General features: G+C 64.2%; 1 pseudogene; it reads right to left on the minus strand.

Annotated features, from left to right (window-relative positions):
* Positions 1–1,332: 1,332 nt before the first annotated feature.
* LOC122475541 lies at positions 1,333–1,458 on the minus strand (annotated as a pseudogene).
* Positions 1,459–7,938: the final 6,480 nt, after the last annotated feature.

Below are 7,938 nucleotides of genomic sequence, written 5' to 3' on the forward strand. Positions count from 1 at the left end.
CCGGGTGGCACGGTCCTCTGGGGCCAAGGACTGACCTTATTCTGTGAGCCGCCCCTCGGCCCACCGTTCCTGCAGTCCCAGAAGGCACCTGCTCCTGCCTGCCTCGCGCTTTGTGAACGCTGTCGCCTGCCAGGACTCCCATGCAGCACCCCCCTCCCCGCCCAGGCAACCCCCTTTGGGTGGGTCCCACTGCACAGAGGCCCCCCTCCCTGTCTGACAGGTCACCGGGCCCCCTGAATGCTGGGACTCCCCGTCAGACCCTGACCCCCACACCCGATCCATGTCGGGCTCTCCCCTGGACCCCCCACTCCCTGCACCCAGGGCCAAGTCTGCCTCTGCCTGGGACCTGGTGACCTCTGCATCCCTGGAGAAGCTCCTACAAGACCAGCAGGGGGTCAGGATGTGGGCAGGGGTGGGGCGGGGGAGTGGAGGGAGGGACAGAGATAGCCACGGCGGGGCAGGCTGGTGGCTGTGACCACCACCCATGGCACCCAAGACGCTGTGGGCAGTGGCATCAGAGGGTGGCTGAAGGCTGAGATGTGGAATCAGAAAGAAGGTTCCGGGCCTACAGCGAGTGGCTCTGAGGGGTTGCTCACCCCCTCGGAGACCCAGGTCGGCCATCCATTAGGCGCCGAGGAATCGTCCCCCACGTAGAGCCCCCGTGAGAGTCGTGAAGGGACTATGCAGCAGGGACCCGGAGACCCGGAAGGTTCCAGGGTTTGGTGCTACAGTAAGAAAGTTCTGCCCTGGGTCTGACCTCAGTGTCTCCCGCCGTGGTTTTATTCCCATGTGGCCGTGGTGGCCAGGCCCCCAGGGGGCCCCCAGAGACCCCACCTCCTGGCACAGTGGGGGTGTTGGCATATACCTTGCTGTCTCAGACCCCTCGCCCTGGGGAAGCCGCCACCCAGGCAGTGAGGACACTGAAGCAGCCTGGCCAGGCAGGCGGTCAGTGTGGCCCGGAGCCCAGGCGTCCTGCCCGCGGCCAGCAGCAGCTGGCGGCCTGTGAATCCCCCAGCCCCAGTCAAGTCTTCGAAGGACCCTGAGCCCGGCTGACGTTTTGGCACAAGGGACCCTCAGCCGTAATCACATCACCGGGCTTCTCCTGAATCTCTGACCATGGGTCCGTTCGCTGTCTTAGCCTGCTGTATCTTGGGGTGTGAGAGGACCCCGAGTAGAGGGTTCCTGGGGGGTGGAGGACACAGGACACTTTTGGAATTGGACGCATCTTCCGTGGGGAGAATATTCTGAGAGAAAAACAAGTTACAAAGAATCCAAAAGGCGTTGTTTTCCAAAGTCGGCTCCATGCCCAACGTGGGGCTCCAACTCATGCCCCTGAGGTCAAGAGTCAGATGTTCCACTGACCCGAGCCAGCCTGGTGCCCCGGGGAAAGTCTTCAGTTAGCAATAATCGTGCCCCGGATAAACCTCCTTGGCTACAATGCTGCCCCCGCACAAAGCTCCAGTTTAAGGAGAATTGCTCAGGGGCGCCTGGGAGGCTCCGTCCGTTGAGCGTTGAGCGACCAACTCTTGATTTTGGCTCAGGTCGTGATCTCGCGGTCTGTGGGTTCAAGCCCTGCGTCGGGCTCTGTGCTGATGGCTCGGAGCCTGGAGCCTGCTTTGGATTCTGTGTCTCCCTCTCTCTCTGCCCTTCCCTCGCTCCCGCTCTCTCTCTCTCTCTCTCTCTCAAAAATAAACATTAAAAAAATTTTTTTAAAAAACCTAGCAGAACTTTATTCTCAGTGTTCTGAGGCTGGAAGTCCAGAATGCAGGTGCGGGCAGGGCCGTGCTCACCCTCGGGTGCTCTCGGGGAGGGTGCTTCCTGCCTCCTTCGGCTCCTGCTGTCTCCGGGCTCTCCTGGGCTGTGGCCCCCTCGCTCGAGTCCCGTGGCCTCACCCTGTGTCTGCCTGTCTGTCCTCTGTGCCTCTCCTATGAGGATGGTGATCACTGGCTTTAGGGACCCCCCCCCCAGATAATCCAGGGTGACCCGCTCATGTCAGGATCCGTAATTCAAGACATCGGCAGAGACCCCTTTTTCCAAACAAGGTCCCATTCCCAGGCACCGGGGTGAGGATGTGGACGCGTCTTTTTGGGCGGCCACCGTTCTCCACTGCTGGACGCAGGAGCCCCTGCCGCTGAGCTCACATGACTCCCAGGAGCTTCCCCGCCTCTGAGGAACAAACTGGGCTCTGTCGGGGCAGGTGCGAGGTGAGCAGGCAGACGTCCCCTGCCCCGAGGGCAGGGGCCCTGGCTCCCGCCCGCACAGCTGCAGTCTCTCCCAGCATCCCTGATTTAGAGGGACAGGATTCCCACCGAGGAAGGTCAAGAGAACATGAATTCAACTCACTCGTGCTCCCGCCTCACCTCGTGCTCCAACTCCCCAGCAGCACCTACTTGGTAATCTGTTGCTCTTGGAACTCAGTGCCGGCCGTCACTAAGAAGCCACGAGCAGGTGCTCAGGACGCAACGTGTGAATTCCACCCGGCCCTGCACTTGCCGTGGACTACTCGCCTGGTGGCTAAGACAGACGAGTGCGCAGGAGAGGTGCACCTGGTGGGGAAGTTCCAGAGGGCCCCCTGGAGGAGGGGGCTCCAGACTGCAGGCCTAGAGGACATCTAAGGGAATCTAGGAGGCGAGGCACCAGTCAGGAGTCCTGGCCAGGACGCCCTGTCTCTCTCTGTCTCTGTGCCTCTGTCTCATTTCCCAACCTCTGGCCCCCAGCCACTGACCTCTGGCCTCCCAACCAGTTCTGATCCCGAGGCTGTCCCGGGCGGCCTCCTGGGGGACAGCAACCTTTGGCCGCTGGGGGGGGCAGATGTTCTCTGAGTCACTATTCAAGGAGGAAATGGTGTCGATGTTACGACCTGTTCGGGGCAGACACAAGGTGCAGCAGTCCTTGTAAAGGAGACTGTGCCTCCACTTTCACTTACGTTTCCTCCCCTGCAGCCCCCGCCCCCCCCCCCCCCGGCAGGATTCCCGGTCTTCCAAAACCATGTCCCAAGCCAAACACACAGGCAGACTTTGAGCTGGTCGTGTTGGGATGGGAGTGGGGAAGGAAGGGCCCCTGCGGCCAGGGGGTGACCCGCTGCCTTTTTGGTTTCTTTGTTTCACTTTCTCTTTATTTTTCGCTCATCTGTTATTTATTTTGAGAGACCGAGAGGGCACACGTGAGAAAGAGGGGGACGGGGGCAGAGGGAGGGAGGAGGAGAGGATCCCAAGGAGGCCCGGCACTGCCAGCCCAGAGCCCAACGCGGGGCTGGAACCCACCCACCAGGGCGGGCACCAGCCAGAACCCACCCTGCTTGCAGCCCGGGGGGTGGGGGGGAGGGGGTGACTGGGCAGCGCGGCGGGCGCGGCGAGGGCGGGCGGCTCGGGTGGATCCCCCCCCCCCCCCCCCGGGCGTTTGCTTCCCGCGGGGGCGTGGCTTCTCGGGGCTCCTCCCCCTGACCCTGGCCCCGCCTCCCCTGGCCCTGGCCCCGCCTCCCCTGGCCCTGGCCCTGGCCCCGCCTCCCGTCCGGCTTCCGCCCTCCCGGGGTCCGTCCGCTAGAGGGCAGCACTGCCCGGCGCTTGGCAGGGGCCCGGCTGGCTGGCGGGCGGAGGCCGAGGACGCGCGAGAACCCAGGGGCGGGCGCGGGGGCTGCGGCTCTAGTCTGGGGGAGGGGTCGCCAGATAAAACACCGGGCGCCCGGTTCGACCTGAATTTCAGAAAGACAACGTTTTTTAGTAGAGATATGTTCCAAATATGACACGGGACATACTCGGGCTGAGAAAGTAGTCCCTGTTTATCTGAAATCCAACTCCTACAGCGTCCCGCGCTTTTATTTGCTAGACCTGGCGACCCTACCTCCGGGGACCGCACCGACAGCAGCCCGCAAGCAGAGGGAGCCAGGGCAGGGCTGCAGCTCTGGTTCCAAGCTCATCAGCTCAGTGACTGGTGTCCGGATGGGCCACCGGGAGGCCACACCTGCCCCGAGCGGTGACTCAGGTGGATGTTGGCAGTCGTCCTGGCTGGCATCCAGGCAGAGGCAGGGTGAGGTGGGGCTGAACGGGGGGACCTTGCCTCTCTCTGGCCTCTCACTCGAGGCGGCAGGATTCAGGACTCATTGGTCCAGGCCTCCAGGTGGCAAAGTGTGCGGTGGCTGGCGGTCAAAGGCCAGATCCGGTTGTTCTGGAAAGGTCAGCTGCAGCTGTCATTAGCGTTCTGACACTCTCCGGGCCTGCATACTGTGCCGCGTGGTCCTGAGCAGGGTCTGCTTCTGTCTTCACCCGGATTCCTCTCCACCGGCCAGGCTTCCGCCTCCACCATGGCCCCTGTGCTCCCGCAGGAGTTTCCTTGGTTATGTTTACACCATGAATTCACCTGGACTTTAACTGGGTTCATGGACGGAGCTAGGGGCTCTGACTCACTTTCCACCCCTCGAGGGCTAGAACCCCGCCCGCTTATCTGAACAAGTGCGCCTGCGCGGGCAGAGACAGCGGTCCGACCCCCAGCCGCGTGGGGCGGGGTCTCCACGGAGAAACGGGAGAGCCGAGGGACAGACGGCGGTACCTGAGGCCCGCGTGCAGGTCAGCGGTGCTCGGTCCATGTCCGAGACCGTTGCGTTCTCGGGTCTGGATACCTGCGGGGCCATCGCTGTGCTGGCCACTCTGCCTGCACAGACACACGTCGACCGCTCCTGCCAGCCGCCCTGACCTCCAGAGCTCCTTGGTGTCTTTCTATGGACAGTGTCCCCGATTGTCCCCCGTCTGGTATTCCGTGAGCTGCCAGGCTCCACTCAGCACACGCGCTCTCCTTCTGGGCTCCTGAGGGAGGATTCCTCTATCCCGTCATCCCCTCACTGCCTCATTCATTCGTTTGTTCACCAAAAACCGGTGAGGTAGGGGGCCGGGGGGCGGGGTCCTGCCGCTCTCAAGCCCCGGGGATGGAAGGGACAGCTGCACAGAGAGGCTGAGGCACTGGGGGCCTGGTGTGGCGCAGAGGTCGGGGGACCCCGGGCACATGGCTCTGGGACCGAGGCACCGGCAGGGGGACCCCCGGAAGGTGAGGGCCCATCTCCCGGGCCCCGCTGGGCCTGGACCGTCGGTGGCCCACAGGGGGAAGAGCCGCCAGCCAGTGACGCTGGGTGGAACTCAGGCCCAGGTCTCTGCAGAGCTGGGCCCCCGCCTCCAAACTGGTGAGTCTAAGTCTCCAGATTGGGTGCGCGAGGTGCCTCCGGCGTGGCTCGGGGGACAGACACCCGCCTGGCCACAGTCCGGTGGAGGGGAGCAGACCCCCTGACTTCAGGGCTGCGGGAATTCAGCATACTTCCTGAAAGGGTGCACGGGGCCTGGTGGGCAGGGCACAGCCTTCCTCTCTCGCACTCCCGGTCCCCCGGGCCTTCCCTCGGGCCTCCTTGCAACCTGCCTCACTGACCCCCAGCCCGTGCCAGAGGCAGGATGCCGGCCTTCAGAATGGAGGGCCCCCCCCAGCCCCCCGCCCCTTCTCTGCCGCTCGTTGGCTCCTCTCTCCTCCAAGGCTCCTTGGCCCCGAGACGCAGCCCCGCAGCCAGCAGCCAAAGCCAGGAGCGGGCGGGGCAGGGCAGAGGGCAGCGGGTGGGCCGGCCTGGGGTGTGCTGGGGCAGCTGATGGAGTCTGGATGCCAGCTGGGCCAAGGGTGAGCTGACCAGAAGGCAGCCTGTCCGAGGAGGAGAGGCCCGCAGGCCTGGTGTCTCACACACGGCCTCACGGGCCCCCGGGCGCCCATCCTGGCCCACGGTGCACAGATCAGGAAACCGAGGAAGGAAGGGCTGGTCCCAAGTCACCTGGGGGCCACGGGGGCCACCTGGGTCTGGCTCTGGGCTCCGTGTTGCTGGCCGGGGTCCCGGGGATGCCTTCTTGGGTCCCTGTGTGCCTGTGTGTCCGGGGAGGGGGCTGGGCGAGGCCACCTGCGAGGACTCATCTGAGACCCGAGGCTCTGGCGGCTGGTGGAGCTTCACGTGGGCTGCTGACCCAAGCGCAGGGGTCAGTCGCGCGTGTCACGGCTGCGGGGGCCGCGTGGGGGCTGCCATGTGGGGGGCCCAGCCCTTCCGTACACCAGACCTCCAACCCTGGCTCCTCGTGGGGCCTCCTCTCCCCTGCGCTGTCCAGCGGTGTCCCCCTACCCCTCCACCTTTCCCTCTGTCCCCTTTTGTCCCTTCACGTCCCAGCCAGACATCCCTCTGGGGAGGAGAAGGGTCTTGTCGCTCTGCGGCTCCCAGACCCTCCTCCCAGCCTGTGACCCAGGAGCTCCAGAAACCACATGCAGATGGTGATGTTGCCCATTGGTGCCTGAGTCCGGGGCCGCACGTCCCAGGCTCCACGTGCCCTGGCCGGCAGCCCTCGCCCTCCCTCCCCGCCTCCCCGCGGCCCTGGCCCTGCCCACTGCAGAGACCTGGGAATTGGGCCCAGAGGCCTCATCTCATCTATTTTTAAGTACAAGCCCATGAAAGATTCACAGGCTGCTTTATTTACAGGTGGCAGGATGCAATGGTGTGCGCGAGAGGCCTGAAAACATGTCGGCCTAGGCGAGCTCAGCCTGAGCGCCCCGGGGCAGCCCGGCCTGGCTTGTGCACGGGGGCCCCGGGCCCCCCTCCCCAAGGCCAGCCGGGCCCCCTGGGACCGCCCCCCCCTCATGCGGGCCAGGCTCCCCAGGCTACTTCCCTTCTTCCCATCCCGCCAGAGGCCCGGCTCCCTTGGGCCTTCTCTCCAGGAGGTGCCCCCCAGAGGCGACAGGGGGCTCATGGGGGGCTCCGCCGCCCACCTCCTGCCCCTGCCCCCCTATGCAACCAGCTGCTCCCTAGCCCGCTTCCCTGATCCTGTGTGATCTCTGAGACACCCCCCTCCTGGGCTTTCGTCCTGGCCCCCCCCTTACTTCCCCCGGGGCAGGTCTCTCCAGACACCAGCGGCAAAGTCAGGAGTGGCCCCTGCTGGGCCAGCCTGGGCCACGCCCTCATTTCATCCCAGCCGTGCTAGGTGGGGTTAGTGTCCCCACTTTACAGACTAGGAAATTGAGGTTCTGGCGCACTGGGTAACTTGGGTGTGAAGCCAAATCTTGGGACTTCGACGGTTAGGTGCCCCACCCCTGTCCCAGCTGCCAAGTGGCGAGGAGGGGTCACACAGTGCTCACTTTATCTTGGCTTCCAGAAGCGGAGAGCCTTGGCCCTTCCCTCCAGGCATGCCACCCAACCCAAGAGAGACACGCAGACCACAGGGCCCCACCCTGCCCCGGAGGAAGGAGGCTGTGGGCGGCCTGGCCTCTGTGGCTCTGCCTGCGGGACCCCGCAGGTCCCCGGGGCCGCCCGCTCCCTCTCCCCCTGCACCAGCACCTGGCACCCAGTGACGTCCCCTCCCCTTGGCTGCAGGCTCACTCGGGCCTCGGGAGGGGGTGCCAACCCAGCCTTGATTATGTCACCTGGTGTCATGTGCTGTCTGGCTTAGTCCCAGCAAATGCCCAGGAGGGCTCCCAGCTGTTACCCAGCAGGGACCAGGGCGGACTCATCGCCGGGTCACCTGGGTCACCGCGGGAAGTCAGGGCACTTGGCATGTCAAACCAGAGTGTCCCTGCTCTGGCCATGCTCTGGGGAGGAACCTGAGGGGAGCCCTGCCAGTCCCCACCTACGTGGGAATCACTGATTTTAGAGAACATCTCTCTTCTCAGTATCTCCACCAACCCAGAAGATTCTCTGGGGTTTCACTTTCTGGAAACAAAAAGGTTTTGTTAGCTTTCCAAATAGGACGTTACAGGATTGAGTATGTCTTTCAGCAACCCCCCCCGCCCCCGCCCGGCAGACCTCTCCCCAGCTCCCGCCCCGCTTCCCCTTTCCTATCTGAAGAAGAGCCTTTTCTTTTCTTGTGACGCTTCCCCAGGATGAGACTGGGAAGAAGGTGAAAGTGGGTAACAGCCTCTGTGTCTCGATGAGGGAGG

This window comes from Prionailurus bengalensis, chromosome D4, assembly GCF_016509475.1.
Source record: "Prionailurus bengalensis isolate Pbe53 chromosome D4, Fcat_Pben_1.1_paternal_pri, whole genome shotgun sequence".
Lineage (NCBI taxonomy): Eukaryota > Metazoa > Chordata > Mammalia > Carnivora > Felidae > Prionailurus > Prionailurus bengalensis.